Source organism: Gambusia affinis, linkage group LG08 (assembly GCF_019740435.1).
Source record: "Gambusia affinis linkage group LG08, SWU_Gaff_1.0, whole genome shotgun sequence".
Classification (NCBI taxonomy): domain Eukaryota; kingdom Metazoa; phylum Chordata; class Actinopteri; order Cyprinodontiformes; family Poeciliidae; genus Gambusia; species Gambusia affinis.
The window spans coordinates 9,591,193-9,612,079 of NC_057875.1; the positions used below are offsets into that span (position 1 = coordinate 9,591,193).

General features: G+C 36.3%; 1 protein-coding gene across 2 annotated transcripts in view; it reads left to right on the top strand.

The window, feature by feature from the left end:
• Positions 1 to 20,887, top strand: part of sema4ba (sema domain, immunoglobulin domain (Ig), transmembrane domain (TM) and short cytoplasmic domain, (semaphorin) 4Ba) — a 55,660-nt gene that overhangs the window by 8,291 nt on the left and 26,482 nt on the right. Inside the window, exon 1 of one of the 2 annotated variants that reach the window (XM_044125048.1) lies at positions 3,531 to 3,712. The exons of the other annotated variant lie outside the window; for it this stretch is intronic. The gene's annotated coding sequence lies outside the window, so the exon portion shown is untranslated. Of the gene's footprint in view, positions 1 to 3,530; positions 3,713 to 20,887 lie in introns of those variants that run through there. 2 annotated transcript variants of the gene reach the window in all.

A 20,887-nucleotide genomic window follows, 5' to 3' on the forward strand; every position in this document is an offset into this window, starting at 1 on the left:
TTTAGAAAGAGGCATCCTGTCTCAACACCCCGCTATTTTACACTTCTCTATGTTTACCCACGAAATTATTTTGGAGCAAGTATGTGAAGTTATTTGGTAACTCACTGTGAAGTATTTTACAGCACTCTGCTAAGATTCATTAGCATCTTAACCACAATCTACAGAAGGTTCAGTACCAAGTATATGTATATCTATCTATCTATATAGATAGATAGATAGATAGATAGATAGATAGATAGATAGATAGATAGATAGATAGATAGATAGATAGATAGATAGATAGATAGATAGATAGATAGATAGATAGATAGATAGATAGATAGATAGATAGATAGATAGATAGATAGATAGATAGATAGATAGATAGATAGATAGATAGATAGATAGATAGATAGATAGATAGATAGATATATGATTGGGTGACACACAACACTTCAAATAAGTTGCTATTTATTGTGATATAACATTAAGCGATATATAGTTCTTTTGAGCTGACTTTTCCCTTAACAATTACTAAGAGGGCTCCCTCTGTGACTGATGCATCACATCTGTCGTTCTTTTAGTACAATGGCTCAAAAATCATCCTTGTTGGACTTTCGTAAGAAGTACATTATGTCTATGATTCACACAGCAAATCACTTGATTTGAATCTCTTCTGTGTAGAGTACAGGAGCATGATGAAGTTTAAATCAGATTGCTACTTATGTGTTTGTGGAGATTACTGTGAAGAATATAAAGAATGTTCCCAATGCAGAAACAAATATGTAAAAACCCGAATTTGAATGCTTGTCATACAAGTGTTGTCTTTGGGCCTCTAAGAAACAATATGCTACTATAGAGTAGCTTGGTAACTATATAGCCTGGACAAGGGGCTATAGCATAGTATAGCATAGAATAGTACAATGTAGTATAGTATAGTATAGTATAGCATAGCATAGTGTAGTGTAGTGTAGTGTAGTGTAGTGTAGTGTAGTATAGTATAGTATAGTATAGTATAGTATAGTATAGTATAGTATAGTATAGTATAGTATAGTATAGTATAGTATAGTATAGTATAGTATAGTATAGTATAGTATAGTATAGTATAGTATAGTATAGTATAGTATAGTACACATAGAATAATCTACCATACTATACACAGTATGGTATAGTAACTATACTGTTGTTACTCAAAACAGCAAAAATGTTTTGGCTCTCTTTTGACCCCAGGTTGGGGTTATAATCAGTTTGACTGAGTCACAAAATGTTTTCTTAAGATCCACATAATTTTTTATATGTCGTTGATGAACATTGTTATACTCTCGGTTTATGTATGTTTGAATTTCCAGTGTTCAATATACAATTGAAACGCCCCCCGAAGTAAGTTTGTCAGCAACTTCCAAATCCTCAAATTTCAATATGGCCACCACATGTGTAAAATGTGCTGATGGCTGCAGTAAAATACTATTTACTGCCAGTTCATGATTATGTTTCATAGCATTCAAAAAAAGAATACTATGAACAGTAAATCATAACATCCAACTGTAGAAAGATTACATAAATTGCCTTTTTAATTAAACAAATGACTGTGTTTATTTACTGGGTTATTCTTCAGAGGACAGATTTAAGGTATTAAACTCTTTAAAACAGACCTGTTAGGCTTGATGCCTGAGCTGTAACTGCACTGCACTTTTCTCTCATTGTGCTGATTTTGTTCTTCTTGCTTTCCCCCTCTCTCTGGCTACTTGAAGTTACTGTAATTATGATAATTAAAGTCAGACTTTATAACGATACTAACATCTGACTGAGGGGCAAACACCTGCAGTCTGAACTTTTATCTCCCCTGACTCCCAGGAGAGATAAAAGAAAAAAAGATCATGCTTCCACTTTTGTCTTGCAGGAGCATGCTTACGGATGACTACTTCATCTTGTGATCCCTGACATTACAGAATGTGTTTTGTTACTGATGTGCCTGCTAAGCACATAGTTTATCAGCTTTAAAGTCTGCTCAACTATATGCCTTTGCTTAGCCTACATTTGAAGAAATTTCCTTTTTAAATGAAAAGTTTTGTGAGTACACTGTGGCCGAATATATTTAAAAGAAGTCAGTTGGGCTGCCTCATTTTAAACATTGGGTTATAGACACCAAACCGCTTCTTAGATTCATAGCTATGTTTGTTAATAGGATTCATCCATTGCATTGTAGTACTTTGTGAAAGATTAGCTTGATTCTTTCACATTTTGGCAGCGTGCTTTGCAGATGGAAGAAGAGCAATCTTCAAACCCTATGCTTGGACTGAAAACCTAAAGTTTAGTTTGGGGCCTAAACTTTAGGCTGATAAAACATGTGAAGAAGTAGCATCCAAACAGTTGTCACTGGACTCTAGCATGTTGATCACAAATTTTGAATGTGATATTGTTAGCACTGTTGCTTCAAATGAAGAAGGTTCCAAATTCACATCCTTGCAGGGGATCTGTAAGATCTGTGAGTCCAAAGACATCTAGTGGCTACAAGAGGCATTTCATTATTCTTTCTTATATGAAAAAAAAATTATTAAAAAAATTTTATTTCTTTTGTTCAAAGAATGTTAATATAGCAGAGTCTTCATTTAGATGTAACAAGTCCAACAGCACTTGGGAAGGGAGCAGCAACTGTCAAATCTGTTGATGTCTAAACAGCAGAGGGTTTGATTAAGAAGTCAGTGTAACTCCTTAGACACTAATAATGTCTGTCCATCAGTTCACAATTAGTCTCCATGGTAACCAACTCTTGAACTCACTGCTCAGTGCCAGTGCTTTAATTACTGCATCATACAAATAACACAGCATACAGATCAAAATAGCTTTCAAAAGTATATGTTGTTGTCTCATCTGAACTGAAAGACCTTAGCTGCTAGCATGTGTTGCTAAGGAGATGGTCTCAAACATAAACACTGTAATCTCTTATTTGCAGGGTTTCATTCTAGGTGTACTTAATACTATCCAAAATCTATTTTGTTATCCATGAGGGATCTGTTAGCAAAACAAAAAACAAAAACAAAAACAAAAACAAAACGCAGCAATGTAGCTGTTCTGTGTAGTTGAGCCTTAAGATGTGCTCAGCAAGCACTTATGTCTCCTATCACACCACACTCTGTATCCTCACTTGATCAGTTCGGCAAACAAGGCTGCTCCTTACACAGCCCATCCTTCCCATCATTGTTCATCTATCATTGAAGGTTGTCCATAACTCCATTAGGAAACAAACAATTAAAAAATTCTCATACGTCTGTGTTGCCCTGTGATGGACTGACGATTCGTCCAGGGTGTATGCCACCTCTTCCCAGTGACTGCTAGATTTCTAAAACTGCTAATTATTATTGAAGGTTTTCAAAGTCCTGACAGCTACTCAGTGTTTGTGAAAAGGCTGGGAGGTTGTCAAACTTTTTTTCTGCTTCTCCCATGTGCTCTGTCCCTCCCTCCCTCTCCTCCTGAGTCAGTGATGGGAGGAGCTCCACACTCAGTGGATGCATGCTGTAGTACCGCACACTGTCAGAAAGACAGGGAGAGAAAGACGTGCGGACACACAGCTGTCCTCTAACAGAGCTTTAGATCAGCTCTTCCTGTGGATTCTTCTTTGACACTTTGCTTGCTGAGGAATTAGTCTGTATTTTTTTATGTCACCACCTACAGAAGGAAAGCCTGTTTGAGATGTGAAAGAGAGTTTTGGTTTCACGCCTGGCTGACACAGACCGTAAGTAATACTGTTACAGACACTACCCTTCTGTTCATTAACTGTTCGGTGCCTCAGCTCCATGAATCATTGATGTTGCAGTTCTGGTTACCTACGATGCCAGGATAGCCCTGCTGGAGAGTTATAAAATGTTCATGAGCCACACTATGTTGGGGTCATTGTTGGTTTTTCTTTTTAAAAAGAAAGTGGGTGTGATGTGAGAAAAGACAGCCCTCAGCCATCTCCATTAAGTCTTTATCGTAAGATGATAGGATGGCAAGAGGCTGGTCATTAAATACTCGCTCTGAATGAGAGCATCCATAATGGGTGAGTTTGCAATATGTGAGTTTGCATGTGGGTTTGGAGAGGATATGGTTCCATTACTTAATATTGGCCTTTAACTTATTTTCTCTAGAATCACAACTATTTAAAAGGGTATTAGGCATCTTAAGACTTGGTGACTTGTGGGTTTCTAGCAGAGTAAGGAAGGGAGCTCCTTCAAGTGGAGCTACAACAGCTCATCAGGACTAAGTCTGTGTCTGCTAAAGGGCTTTTCTTCCGATATTAGTAACTGAAAGTGGCAGCAAATGCACTAACATCCTCTCCCAGGAAGGAAACGTTGCATGAACTCTGAAGGAGTGTGAAAAATCTGATGAACCAAAGCAAAACGGAGTATACCGAGCAGCTTCTGGTTTTTGACATTTGAGCACTAGCACAATGAGACTGGTGTACTTTATTTTGTGTTATGAAACTGGACAGGGCTTTATGAAGTGACCCAGGAACCACAGATAAGCCTCAGGTGCGTTTGTGTGAAATTCAAATCTGTCATCCACACACACTGCTGGCAGTGCAATCAACGTTGATGCTGTAAACTTGCCAGAAGTGAGGGTGACCGCTAATGGATGGGAACCATAAATGGAAATGTCTGTCAAGTTGTTTGGGTCAGTTTATGATTTTTATATGTTCTGTTTACTTACTTTTCAGTGTGCTACATTGTGACCTTTGAAAGATCACGTGCTCTTTTTCAAATGCTATGTACCAATAAAGATTTACTATCAGGAACTAATGAAATATTTAGGGAACTTTCATTTAAATATTCAAAGTAGCCAAATAAAAATGTCAAACTTCAATGTATTGTATAACAGTTATATGTCATAAAGCCGTAGTGCATATTTTTGAAGTGGAATAAAAAGTACACAGTGCATGACTTAAAAAAAATAAAAATTATTTTCTAAATAAAAACTTAAAATGTGACGTGCCTTTAAATTCATATCCAGCTTTGTTGGAGTTACTGCTGCAAGTCTTTAGGGGTGTGTCTCATCGACCTGCGGTGAGGTTCACTGACTCCTGGAATACAATGTACAAATATCTACACAAAACAGAAGCCTATGTTTCAATTTTGACTTTGTTCAAAATATTTTTTTGTTTCTATAAGCTCTTAAGTGTTCCTTCATCAATCCTACACTCTACAGCAAGAGAATAGCAAAAAAAAAGCAATTAACATAGGGTAAAATTAAAGAACTCCACCTCTAATAATTATGCCATTAAGCTTGTCCCATTTGAACTGTAACTCTCTGCAGCTCTGGTTACCTCTGACAAAATCTCTCTCTTATCTTTGTATTAAATTTGATTTATAGGTACCAGAATGAAAGAGGCTGATTATAAATCCACGCTGAAATTTTTATTAGCAAAAGACTTAAAAGTAATGTCAAACTTTTTTCCCTCATATTTTTTTCACAACACACTGCACTACAATGGTTTATTCTAGATATACAACTAATAAAATACTCAAAAATTTTCTGGTTGTACAAAACATTGAACAAGGCAACAGACTAAGTAGAAATACCATTCTGTTGTACTTGGAACCCCTTCGAGTTTTCTTTCGCCTATCTGCAAGCTACGAAATGTAAATATTTATAACCTTCTTCCAGTGATCGTTTTAAGCCATCTTCATTCTTCTTTCATTAGAATATTTTAGTTTTTGTTTCCACAAGTAAATTTTTCTTTTTGAATGATGATTAAACCAGCTTTCTGGTGTCAAGCAGGCTACACCTCAAAGGTCAGGAAGCCAAGTGGTTTAACAATAAGAAAAACACTTTATGGATTTAGTTCCTTTCAGTTTCCCAAGAGGAGAATCTGTCTATGTCCTCTAGAGATTGTTCAAGAAAGTCTTGATCTCACTGCTGAAATCCAGTCTGTTTTTGTCTAACAGGACATGTTAGACATCACCCTCCCAAGCCAAGCTTTCACACAGACACAGATTCCCAAGCAATCAACAAGTCAAGCTTGCAGAACTAGGAATAAATGGGAGCTTTCATGAATTTTTCAGAATGGTTAATTATTCCAAGAGAGGGGTGGCATATAATCAGCTGCAAAATCACATTTGCGGACGCGGAATTTTTTTGTTTTTTTCTTTTGCACAGCCTCACATATGGAGACTCATGTGTCTGCTGCTGGAGAAATGCTTGTCTGCGCTGACCTTGGCTCTGCTGTTTTCTTTTGGTTTGATCCACAAAGAAAACAGCTGGCATTTGCATTCTGGATACTGCCGGCGGCCTTGACAATGAACCGCATGCATGATGCTGTCAGGAAAAACGAGGCGTCTGTTATATCAATAGGTCAAACCAGAATTTATTAAAAAACATAAAAATCTACAATTTATGACTCAGCTGTAATTCTGATTTGTGACGTATTTAGTGTAGGAATATGTATGAACAAATTTACTTAGAGTCAACGTACTGTGATGAAGCTTAATGTAGTTGTAAACTGAATCAGTCTAATCAATCTCACCTGGTTTCAAATGTGCGTCTCTTAGATTTGAATAAATATTAGGTTTTTATATTTTTCCTTAATTGCATCTGCATATGATCTGACTTCATAATTTCTTTCCCATTTTCTTGCATTGAAGGAGAAACAACGTTTTGACATCTTAAAAATGTATATAAATTGAATGCAAGTGTTGAGAGGGTTTTTATTATTAATTGTTCATAAATGTTTGTGTTGATTTTGTACTTTGTGACCTTTTCTGTTAGTGAGTAGATGTAGCAGTGCATAAAGAGAGTTTGCATCTACCTCAGTTTTGCATTATATTGTTATTGGTGATCATCTGTGGATAGGTAGGCTGCTAAAAGTTTACACTACTTTACAAACTTTACAAGTTTTGTTAATTTTCGAATGAATACTCGTTAAAATATTCACGCAAAGTCTTTTTTGAATACACTATTTTCAACTTATGATTTCCTTTTAGCTCTATAACAAAAGCAACTGACTATCTCTCAATAAACAGCTGCACAAAGTACAAGAAACATACTTTAAATTAGGCCTGTTGTTGATTTGCTCTATGCTTTGCAAAAATAGCTAAAATTCCTTGCACTTTGTTACATAGTGTGAAAATAAAGTAAATAAAGATACTGATCCTGATATTTATCTCTTGATCTTTGGTTTGCTTCATTTTATCTTTATCTCTCCTTATCCTGATGAAGAAGAGCCAGAAAAGGGTTAATGTCTCTGGGAGGGGAGTGCTGTGGAGTGGCCAGCCACTTGTAACCTAAAGGTTAAACACAGGCCTTCAGGGAGTCCTGTTACTGCACATTCACTGATGGGAACTCTGCAAACATTCATTCTGGGAGCCCAGCGGGTTCCTCTGTTTATTCCCAGTCTAGTGCTGTGCCATGATGTGGGAAATGACTGTGGACGTGGAACCCGGCCAGATTGTTGCGTTCACTGTAGTGCTGTAGTGTTTCCAAACTGCTACTTACCCCTTGTGAAACTCGCAACGCATACGTCACAAAAAGTGCTTTGGGTCGTTGTTTATATATATATATATGAAGATTGTATAAACATACAATCTTCAAGACTATGTCCATGGATTCATTGCTAACTCTGGAGCTTTGATATGATGCACCAAATGTTTGTCAGATTTTTGTTGTTCTTAGTGATTGTGAATGTTTGTGTTCCTTCAGACAGAAGTACCAGGAGTGTTTGTGATCCCTGAAAGAGTCTCCAACCGATCCCAGTTTAGCACCCAGTACCGCCTCCCTCCCCCTGCCTAGTGATTTGATATCTCTGAGCATTCCAGGTTGTGCCCTTTACTCTGCTAATGGTTCTGCTAACCCTTTGAAGACATTCTTGCTGTCGAACCTCTGATCACACACATTTAATTGGTCTACTTTAAATAAGCTGTTCTGTATTTTCTTGTTGAAGTACAGCATTTTTTTAAAAATGGGGTTTAGGGCTGTGCGGAGTAAGCTGTTAAAATATATGAACGATGACGAAAGAATGATGAAAGGAGATGTGTGAGGCAAGTGATTAGTCATATCATTAAATCCAATAGGGAAATGGGAAGTTCCTTTTCACCCTTTAAAGTCAAAGCAAGAGATTTTCTTTTACAGATACAATTCTCTTTAATAATCCCTTTTAAAGATTTCTTTCAATGTTTTATATTGTGATGTTTCAGATAAAACAAATGTCATTTTCAGCCAAAGATGACCTAAGTCATCTTTTACATCATGGTAAAATTTAGTGGTATGTGAGCCAGCCTGGTCTTGCAGGTGCATTTCAGTAAATAGAAATATTATATACAAAACATTTATTTTGAAACTCCATTCACAAAATATGAAATGGATTTTGGAATCTCATGTTCTTCCCTTTCTTAACAATGTACCAGAGTGCCAGCGTTTCTTCAGGTCTGCCTCAATATGCTGCTCTAACTGGTTAATAAATTAGATACTAGTAAACTCACTGGACACATATCATGTACTTCAGGAAACTTTTTCTTCATCTTCCTCACGTTTTTTCATACACAGTTTGCTATTGTGCTTCACTAATGTTAGCATCTTTACTGGTGTTTTGATATGACGCAGTAAAAATTGGATGCATGACATATTGCAGTGCTATTCTAGTTTATTGTGAACAAAACATACACACATAGTTGTTTTCTTTCTTCCGATGGTTTGTGTTGAACCAGTTAAAACTTAATGATGAGTGTTTTAATTGTGATGTGTCCCGTTTCCTCCACAACACAAATCTGGGAGCAGCTAGCAGAGCAGATTATATGACACAAACAGAAAGCCACAGCACTCTCTCTTTCACAGTGAACATCATCATAAAATGTGAAAAGGGCTTCAATACAAAGTGGAAAACCTGGATTATATTATCAAATTTATGTGAACAAACTCTTCCACTGTTCTGTATGTAGTTCTGTAGAATCCTGCACACAAAACTAGTCAAACAAAACTTGTCCACATGTTTTCTTTGCATAATCACAGGTGGTAGACTAAAAGCAGGTATTAGAAGATGAGATTTTTAGAGACTGATGTCATCATAAAATGAGTTGTAGGTGCAAGAGGCTCTAATCTATGACCAAAGAGAGCAGCGATGCAAACATACACCGATGGTGCAAACAATCTCAGAGGGGTTATTTTGACTAAAATCTAGCTGTAGGCTCCTTAAATGTGCTTGTTAGTCAGTGTGTAACCAATACAGCAAAAGGAAAAAGAAGAGAATGCTGCTTTTTACATAGGTTTGAACTAGGCTCATGAAGAAGATATTCCACACCTTTAAGCTAGCAGGTTGAAGATGTTTCTCACATTGTTCCCCGATATTAAAACAATAATTAAGCATCTATGGTCACACAGACAACTTGAAGTGCTTTAACAATACACACGTTGGTATCAGCCAAACTCACAACTCATCACACAATTAATATTCCTTGTGGTTGTCAGTTGCCCAAAGGTATGTTACTATGTAGAGTGAGAGGCTGAAATTAAACTCACAACATGCCTGACAACTACTGTCACCACTATGTACCAGCTGAACCCAATAAATTGAATGGGTAAAAAAATTTTAAGTCCAACAAAAGCTTTTCAAAAATTTTTGAAATACTACTCAGGAATACATTTAATTCTGACAGGAATGTAACTAAAAGACAATTGTTCCTACCATTGAGCAGGAACTGTTGAATGAGGCATCAGTTTTTTTAACCTTTGTATTTTTAGACAGCAGGTTAGGTTAGGTTTGCGTGCTTACCTCACCTCTGAGAACCCAGATATTTGAACAGTAGCAAATCTACTGTCTTTCTGTGAAAAGCTTTGTGCACACTGGTCCTGTTTGTTGACACAATAACCTGATCTCTTTTCCTCCATGCTGTATTCCTGAAGTCCAAAACATGTATATACTTAGAGGATTGGAGGATAAAAGGAGCGCAGACCACAGGATGGCAGCCGGACTAAAAGCTTCCTGTGGCAGTGCAGGCAGCAAGGCGGACTTGGCAGATCAGCTGGCAGGGCAGATGTTTTAGGTGAGAGGCAAAGCAGATAGCACAATCTGAATAATTCATCAGATCGTATTGAAGATGTGATATATTAAGACACGGCGCACAAGACATCCTTTGACCTCTTCCAGCACTTTTTGTGTACAGTGTAGCATGGCTGCAGGGCTCATATCAGTATGCATCTCTGCTTTCCTTCTGGCTGCTATCCACTAAATTGTGTACAGTGTAAGAAACAGTCAAAGATGTGCTGGCCAGACCTCCAGACGTCTGCACAGGAAGAAGCTGCTCGGCATGCAGGTGAAGTTTAACATCACAGGATGCAACACTGGTCATGTGTTGTCTCTGATAAGACCAGCTGGGGTCAGCGGGGTCTCACTGACTGTGGAGAGAGAAAAAAATGCTTTCAAGGAACACAGTGATGAAGACAAATTACCCATAGCTATGTTTCTCTCTAGTTTTCATTCTTAACTATTACACAAATATTTAACTCTTGTTAAAGAATAATTTCCTTGATGCAGAAAATTCTCCTACATTACTTGGAAATTCAAGTATACCAATTTATTCTAACGGTCAAACCATAGACCCCCTATCCTGTTTGTAAATAATGAGATGAATTTCTGGCTTCACGCAAATGTCAGAGATAAATCTGTAAAGCACCCTCTTGGGCTTTATGGAAATGGAGCTTTGAGAAAGATAAACACAGTGGATGTTTGTTAATGAGAAACGTGAATACTTGAAAGTTTGTAACCACTTCTCCACATATCATGACTAATGTCATCAATTATAAACAACATTTTTTCAATGTTTTGAATAAGATGGAAATAAGCTTCCACTTGTGTATTTTTTTCTTCTTCATTTTAAGGCACAGAATAATGGCCCAATTTCCAATCACAGATTTTGTGAAACTATGACTTTGAAGAATTGCATAGAAGAATATCTTATTCTTTCTTTAATAAGACAAACTCTATTATGTGTTTCTTGTCCTGCTTCAATCCCTATTTATTTCTATTATTTTCAGAGACAAAGTCTCATCATGTGTGTTAAAGAGAGCTGTTAGCATTGCACATTTACTACAAACAACAAAATGATTACAAAGTTGACTTTTTAAGCTGTTTTTACTATCTCATATCAACTTTTAAAGCCCTGGTTAGCACGGTTAGCATTACAGATGTCCCTGAGTGTTTGATCCATGCAGAAGATGTAGATTCTTACCTTAGCTGTGAGATTTCCAAAGGGCTTTTAGCACTTCCTAATCTAGGATGATTTGTGACAGAACTGAACTTCAAAAGAGTAAAAAAGGACAACTTTGGTTTAATACAACCAGCTTTTTGCTTTCTATTGATGTCTATCATGTTTGAGTTAAGTAGTAGACAAGAAATCCATCTTTAGGAAATACAGTTTTCTTTTTATAAAAGTTTCTCACAGCTTCTGTAACTTTTTTAAACAACTTACTGATAATAAAAATAGCTAAGCAAGTCTTCTTCACTCATTAACAATTTTCACTCCAGTTCTATGCAGTATTCTCTAATCAAAAAAGGCTTGATTTTTAGTCTTAACCAGGTGATGGCAGTCAAACGTAAAAGTTGGACCTAATTACCATCAGTAGCAAATTTTTATAATTTTTTTGTGCAGTTCTGGTAACTGATATTTCATAATCTGGCACTTTATTTGTCATTTTTATTCCAGCTTGCTGTTACCTAACCAGTCCACATTTGTAAAATGGATGAAATGAGAGAAGGTGTTGAAATATGTGCTTCGTGCTCTGGTATTAAAGTGCGGGGGCTCAGCTTTCTTGTGACACTTCATTTCAACTTCATCTCTCCGTGGCATCAAGGCCCACATGCAGGCGTCCATTTTGAGTGGCCTTGGACACCGTTTGGACATGTCAGGACTCTGATTTTATCTGGTGCAAACACAGATGAGGGTTTTCTTTTAAGACAAAGAGGAACATTCACTGAGGTTCCTTCGGTTCGGAAACCAGTGTTAAATAGTGTTACGCTTATTGGATTTACAGGGAATTAAGTCATTTACATCATGTGCACAGTTGTTAGCAATATGTGTGACTGCTCAAATCTCCACTGTACCTACAGCCAAGAACATTGAACTCTATCATCTGATATGTTTCTAATCCCCTTATTATGCTTGTCTGGTTAAATACTGCAGTCAGTCAGCCATTAAATCATCCAGCAAAGAGGTCAGTGAGGCCCATAATTTTTCTGTCCAGGCCTCTAATCATAACATCATATATTTGCAATGTAAATATGAACAAGTGATGCAGTGCTACTACAAATAACAGCTTCCAAAAAATGTGCAATTCCAACAAATTCAACTTTGCATCACAATAAAACTTTCAGAAGAGAGAAGTATTAAACTTGTATAACTTCCAGAACAAAGTGAAGTGAATTCAGAAAATGTGATTTTGTCTGCTTATTTTCGCATTTATCACTAAAGTTGAAACTTCTGGGAAATACATCAGGTGCAATGACTACAAGACCAGTGAGATTTGCTAGCTGACATTCTCAGTAACCCAACTAATTAGCAGTAAGGTAATGACTGTTTCTCTGAAAAGCAACCTGTTGAGCAGAGGAAGCTATTTAGAACTGTGTCAGAAAGAACGCAATAAATTATCCTTATTGTTTAAGTCACTAAGTATATGGGCCATTTACCATTAACAATTAAAATTTGGAAATTTCTACTTCAGAGTAAATACTGAATGCATATTGATACTATATCCTTTAATAAATCATGCAGCTCTAGCAAAAAATATTTTGTTGTATTTTTCATCATATACCAGCATAAATTGAAAGTCTTGTCGTAGGAATGGTGTACTGTTTTAAATAGTCTTTCAAAATAGTGATTCTTGAAAAAAAAAAAAAAAAAAAATTTTTTGAAAGATTTTTGTGCTCGATACAAACTTTAATATTATCTCTAGCATTTGCTCGAGACTCGAGCGTATGAGTGACATGAGCTCATTTGCCTTTCACCGGGCAGATGTGTTGCACCCACAGGTCAAAATTGGTTGTCTAGGATGCGCAAAGTTAATAACTGGAATTCAACCCAAACATCACTGTTCTAAAGAAATCCTAAAGTGTCTTGGATAACTGGGATAGCAAGGATTGAGTAACTGCTGAGGAATGTGCAGCCTCCTATTGATCTTTACTAAGTGAGGTCACTTCATGTGGGGGGCAGCTGCCCACTTTCAGACATCTCATAATAGGGACAGACTGACCCCCACAAAGATATTCTAATGTGGTCAATATGCCAACCAAAGAGGTCAAAGACGGAAAAACCTGACTAGAGTAATGTTAAACTTTTGAGATAATGTTTAATAAGAGTGTTTACTTTTAGCACATGTACTGAAGGAATGATTATCCATTTATAATTTGTTTAGCAACAGCATACTTCAAGTAGTTGACTTTTCTTGTTCTCTTGCTGTTATCTCAGTTCTTCATACCATCCACAACTCTCAAAAACATACTGTCTCTTGGATTAATCTGTTTTAGAGGGTTAAGAATTTCAAGACGCTTTCTAGCTAGAATCATTGTGCATCTGTTTGAGCTGAGGGCATCATAAATCAAAATTATACTATAAACAGTTCCCACATGTATAATTTTAGATAGTGTGCCATAAATGATTGAAGACTGAACATGAACGTTTTTACATGGGCCTGAATGAACAGGCAATTCCATGATTTAATACTGATCATTTCTCAGAAAACTTCTTTGGACATGTCAATGTATTTTTTTTATTTTTTTCATTTTTTTGCATAATCTTCAATGATAGCACAACACATCGACACAACCAAAGTAAATTTTGAGCAATTTTTTCCTTGCCATTATCCTCTTCAGAGGAGACAAATTTGGAGTGACTCTATTTCCTTCTTCTCTGCTGAACAAGATGTTTAAGTTTGTAGAACCTTGAAGAGCATGTCTTTTAGTGGTTTGAGACAATCTCAATACAAAACTCTAGAGTTTTGTTGAAGGATTGTCTCTGGACCATGTGGAGAAATGTCCATTCTGAGCCCTTTATCGGCCTCACACAGTGACGGATGCGCGCAGCTCCTTGCCCAGTGGCCTATAGCCTGAGCTTCTGTTTAAGCCTCTAAGCTACTGGAATGCGTGCAGCTTCTTGCAGCCGACATCAAGGGGGAGCAGCCACGCCGCTTTGTTTACAGCTTTTCCATGGATGCCACACCAGCCGAATCAATTTCAGTGAGCATAAATGTGTCAGAGCCTTTTCTGTTGATTGAATGCTCCTTGAATTTGTAAGGGCAAAAAAAAAAAAAAAAAGAAAGAAAAAAAGTCACTCATTTTCTCTAGTCAATTTATCCATAACTGAGAGTTATCTAGTCTAAAATTTCAATGAGGTATTGCTGTTTGTTTTAATTTACTGTGCAGTATTTTTATTTCCATTAAGTCCTCTAATTGACAAAATACACAAACTTAATAATGATAAAAAATTAACAATAAGATATGAAGTGACCAAACAAAATGGCAGGAAATGAGGTGGAATGTCAAAATTTAAGCTTAAAGACAGAGTTTAGACTTTTAAAGTCCAGTTTGGTAAAATGTTGCTCTTGTGTGCAGTATCAGCTGTAAAACTCTAATTTTAGCTGATGAGAATCCAGCTAATGACTAGTCTGAAAGGAGCCCATATTAGTATGAACCTCTATAATTTTCAAACAACTTTAACTTTAAAAACATCACAATGGTTAATTTAAATAATAATTAATAAACATTTAAAGTGTCCATACAGTTGTGCTAGACGCTAATTTGCACACAAGGCAATTATTACAGAGGAAGTGGTATGCTATCACTTACTGTATATCTTCCTCTGTGAAACACACAACTGAGAAATGGAAATCTAAAGTCTTTCCAGTCCCACTAACCCTTCCCTTAAATTGCTATAATAATTTTGGCTTAGGTGTTGCTTTACTTTATAAGACACTTAGTTTTATCTGCTGGCACACTGACTCAAACCTGCATTTACTGTGTAAAGGTTACTGGCTTCTTTGTAATAATGACTCTGCATAAATGATGACATTTAAAAGGTTTTTAAAATAGTGTTTGCATGAATTGCTATGGTGTTTTTGAAGCTTGAAGTTGTGTTAAGATGAAATTCGTCTCCTGTGGTCCTGGCCCCTCCCTTCCTAGCCATCAGCTTCCTAGATTTATATTAAATCAAAACTCCAGCAATAAATTATCTGTAAATCCTTTTAGCATAGTCACACAAAAAATCTGAGTCATACCTTTAACTGTGCATTTTAAAACTTTTTTCAGAAGAATTAACATTGATCTTTGATGCTGTACAGGCAATATGCCTCCATATTTGACATGAAAAGATGCAAAATGTATTGGAAGAAGAACACAAGCATCTGATTAAGCACATAGTTAGCATGTTAAACATTTGTGCAATATTTGCAATTTATGAAACTCAGAACCTTGAGGTATTTCAGTTTTAATTTGTATAGCTGAGATCAAAATGAACAATCTGGTGTAATGGAAAATCAAAGCCAATAACTCACTCCAGCAGATTCAAACAGTTTCTTATAAACGTGTTTTTTTATTTTTTTTTTTTTTTTATGAACAGAGACATTTCAAATGGGTTTGAATGTTTCAACAAGTCTGACCTACTTACCAGCAGCCAGGTCTGAAACTCTGAAAAGGCTCTTCACCTGTCTCTGGCAGCAGTCAGGAACTCTCATAAAAACACAAGCCCCAGATATTTTTTTCATCTATTTTTTCAGCTTCTCCTTATTAGACTGGACTGCATATGGGCATACTTTCTATCAAATGCAGCATAGAGTTCTTATTTAATCTGTGTTTGTTTGCGAGCAGTCATATTTATTAGAAAACATCTTGGACTGTATTATATTCTTTTCCAACCCTGTGAGAAACAGACAGTAGTTTTTCTATAGTGAGCTTTGGTTCCTCTGTAGATCTGTCAACGTAATTGTTAATTTACAATGGTTAAATAAGGTAGAGAATGCCACCAGGCCAACCTCTGCTATTCATTAGCAACATCTATTTAAGAACTGAAAAGGCTGCAATGTAAGCAGCCTGACCAACTGTCAGCATATCACATAGCACAGATAAAAATTCTAAAGGATCTTCCTTTTGAATTTTTTCAGTGTAACATGACACCCCAGATGGTTCACAGATGTAACTACTGAATGTTGCATGAAGAACGATTTTTAACTTCAGACAACATAAGGAGTTTGATGCACGGATGTCTTATTGAACCTAAAAATGTCAAATTATCTCAAAGTACCTCAAAGAAATTTTTAGATTAGTAAAAAAGAAAATAGCACTGATTAATGGTTAGTGAATAAAATGCGGTAATGTGAAACTTAGTTGCCCTCTCAGCATTAGAGCATGAAAGGTGTCGTAGATGTATGAATGCCAAGTTTCCCAGAACAGGGTGTGACTACAGTAGAAAAGACTTTGGAAAAGAAATAGGCCATTTCAGCAAGATCAACAGTGCAGGCTCCTTACTCAAAGTGGATCAACTTACCCTGTTAAAAAAAAGAAAAAAAAAAAAAAAGCTGAAAGGGGCACAGAGAAAGAAAAAGAAGCTTTTGCTTTCTCATTTATGCTTGAGGGTTTATTAATGACAACATGATGGCAATTTTAAGCCAGGTTAAGCTCTGTCAGATGTGTTTTGACGGGAGATTTGGCTGAATTGCCTGAAAAAGTTAAGTACAAAACCGTGAGAGGCATGTATCTTTTTTGTGAGATTCACCACTTTCAGGTAATTTCTGCCTTGTCAAAGTATTTATAAATCTTGAGCCTTTCCACATCTTGTCCAATTGCAGCAACCTTCAATCTGTTTGGTTTTTCTACATTTTTGCCCTGCCTTTCGGTCATTTTTTTGGGTACTTTCCCCACAGCACAATCATATTTTATCATGGGAATTATATCTTCCGGAGCGTTATGTAGTGTTAGTTTTCTGCATGTGAAAAACCAAAACACGTTTATGCTCATCCAAACTGGGGACTTTCTTCCAGATTTTTACTCTATTGCTTATCTAGCAACAACATATAAACTGGATATCATATGACTTTTTTTCAACAACAATGTTTCATGCTTGGTCTAAATGCAGCATTTTTATCTGTGAAAAGTTCTCTATAAATAAACGTTGTGGAGCTCTACTTTTTGGCCATTGCTTTCCTGTGCATTACCACTCTATTAAATTCTCCCTTTAGTCTGAAATTTCACCCATTGAACTTGATTTCTCCAGTTGAAATTGAACTGAGCCAATCGCCGAACAGAAGCCGAAGTTATGAACAATGATGTCATTTTTCATCGCTGTTTTGGAATTGTGGTCTGCCTATGATTGCAGCTTGGCAATGGGAACTGTGGAGAATAGTTGTTTACAATAGATGGAATTTCCTGGAAGCTTCACAGCATATGTGACAGCCAAAAGTCACCAATTGGGAAAAATTTTGAACTTCAACAGAGTCCACGCCTCCAGCAAGAAATTGTTTCTCAATAGATGAGTCTCCAGACCCTCTGTATGAAGAAAAGCATAGAACAAGGAGGCTGGATTTTAACAGGTCAACTTTGTGTTTTTATTATGCAAAGTTCTAATAAAATACATTGGAATTTGTTGGGGATACTTGACAAAATGTAGAAAAGTTCAAGGGGCATGAATACCATTGCTGGGTGCTATGGGACATAGGATTTTTGCAAGGAAACCTTTAGTAAAGACTACTTTTGTCCTTTTCTTTGCTTTTCTTCATCCTTACCTTTTCACGATTAAGATTTTACTTTCTGTCACGGAGCTCGTGCTGCTCTTCTTTCACTGACTCTGGCATTAATAGCTATGGCAGACCCAGCGACAGACCTCAGAGCTTCACTGCTTGACATTTCATCAGCGAGACTCGTCTGCAGTCTGTGCATGTGTTATGGAAATTGGTGCAGAGGAGAAATTGAATGAAATCAAATATCTTTTCAGACATTTGAACTTCTGAGGGATGATTTAAGCACTTGTGTTACATTTAACTTCTTAAAGACAGAACTAATGATATGTTCTCAGTCACTTTCACAGCCATATATTCCACTAATCTGCCAATGCATACATGTATTATTTTAGCTTTATAAACAATATTTAGAAAACTCAGCACTTTTGATAAAAATGACTGTTTCTGACCTGGTGTCATAAGCCTTTCCATACAGGAAGCAAGTTTGATGCATTGAACTCCACTGGCGCTCGAGTTCAAAATGTCCCTTATCTTTGTTCAATAGTTTAATAAGATTTTAATTAGGCAATTAAAAGTCTTTGGAGTAGCATATAGTCATAATTACTGCTGTATGCTTCACTCTGAGATGAACGGGCTATTAATTATTCTGAACAGGGTCTGGGGATTGCACGTAAAATGGGTCAATCAAGAAGGACTTTTTTTATAAGTAGTCATCTGATCAGAGATACAGACATTTTCTTTTAACACTAACTAGAAGCAGAATGATGTTGCAGCAGCTGTTTTTGATCTACTGTTCTTTAGATCTAAACTAATGACTCACAACTGAGACCAGATATTGAAAACAAAATGAAACATTGCTTGTTACAATTCCAGTTGTTTAAAATGTTTTAATATTGCTCTGATTAAAGAGATAGAAAAAGTTATTTTTTCTTTTATTTGTTTCCTGAAAAATCTGCCATTCTTAAATGGCATGTTCTCCTATCTTTCCCCTTTTGAAGAGTGAAATTGAGTGTCCTTCTCCTCAGTGTTTCAGCAGCTAAATTTAAGAATATTTTTGCAAAAATGGAAAAGCAAAGTCTGAAAAAAGTTTCTAGATGATATAATAATCACCTTGTTTTCTTGGTATTTTTCTTTCTTCATTTTAATTTTTTTTTTACAAACTATCACCATGTAACCTAATCTTTTGCAGATTTGCACACAATGTGAGTGGTTTGAAAAATATGTGATGTTTTTTTTATGTTTGCATCATTCACTACAATTGCAGATATGTGTGTGTGGGCGTGTGTGTGTATGTGTATATATACGATTTTTATGACGCAGCACAATGAATAAGTTAACTCACCATAAGAATTTGAGGAAGAACCACCCCAGGCTCACCGCTTGAATGTAACTGGAGCAATGTGGGGATACACAAAAATGTGATCATGATTCATCACAAGTATTGTGTGTCAGATCTGTATTGTGGAAGTGTTATCAAGTGTTACTCACAAAACAAATATGATTAGAACTGATTAAGTGTGTTGAAGCAATAGTTGGACAGTTGAAACTTTGCACAATTTTATCAGAATAGTGACTCCACACAGCTCTCCTGATAACTCAGACACTCTGTGCGGTCAGACATGCTCTTCTATTTAAATCTCTCCAAACAGATGACACTCTCCATATCTCACATCTGCTTTATGTCACATCTGACTCTTCTTTAGTGATGCGGAGCATTTTGGGGGTGGGGTGGTGGTTTGCAGTTTGAATCATAGGCTGAAGGTCACACGTGGAAACATGTAACCTGAGGTGATCCGTGTTCATCTGCATACAGGTGGCTTTTTGACTCGCATGGCATGCCAAGAGGTCACGTTTATGATTCGGCACTATTCCAGACGATGTGTTGAGCACTGACCCATGCTGTTCTACTGAAATAGTAAATGTTAATGGTTCCACCACCTGTTTTTCAGCTGCGCTGCTATTTATACCATTCATAGAAGTGAAGCTGTCATGGAGAAGCTTTTTCAGTATGTGTATATATATATATATATATATATATATATATATATATATATATATATATATATATATATATATACACCACAGGAAATGGTTGACATAGTTCTGGGAAACTCCCAGTTTAGTCAAATATAAAAGTTATTTCTTTTTTGAAATTTCCTGTTCCCTGAAATGTTTTGACAAGGTGGCAAAAACATAACATTCAAACGGTTTTTTGCATTATTATATATCTTTGTTCTTTGTTTTTACCAGTTTAACACCACAAGCAGCTATTTCTGTTTCCTCTTCACTGTACTCTGACAGATTTACATATTTTAGGTGGTTCTTATTGCCATTTCAGCTCCATGTGTTAATGAATCAGTGCTTTTCTTGTGACAAATTCTCACCCAGTTTCCTGCAGAACATTTCTCTGCCTGTTTCAACAGTTTCTCTCTCTAATCAGCCATGTTCACTTTAAGGAGGACTCTTGCTTCCACTGTCAGATGATAGTCTAGTTAGCAGAAACCAGACCAAGGCATTAGTGGGATATAGGATTCAGACATGGTTTGAATGGAAAAACTCTATACTTTTACAACCTGAAAGCTCTGGGATTTATAGACTTTTTATTGAATATTTAAAGAATAAAGAAGTTCCAGCAGTACAAGTTCCTTCTGAATTTATGGTAGATGTTTTTACTGCGGTAAGGTGTAAATTTCAAATGCTATAGTGGATAGATTTTATTCCTTTATGTATTATTTAAATATGTATATTAGCAGGAGAGAACTCAATAAAATCAAAAATTTGATTTGAAAAAACAACTTGGCAAAACTGGCAGTACCACAAAAAATAGTTTCAGCTTGTAAGACATGTTTGTGTGGCATTTCGTAAACAAGACACTGGATGAACAAATGGATGGTGAACAGACAGATAAAAGAATAGATGAATACAGAGCTGAATGATGCACAAAGATATGTTATATTCCATATTCCTTCAGACAAAAAAATAAACCATACTGCAAATCAACAGCTTACTGAGATTTTATAAATTGTAAAATGCTTAAAAGTTGGGGAAGTCCTTCATATTCAATGTGAAAGTTTGACAAATGCAAAAAATTATGTTAAACGGATAAGTCTAATGTGTTACTGAAGGCTGTAGGGAGAGGAATGTATGGGCACTGTAGGAGGAGATGGTAGACAGAGAGTTTGGAGAGCATCATCCAGAGCAGGATCACACTATCATGCCTGTG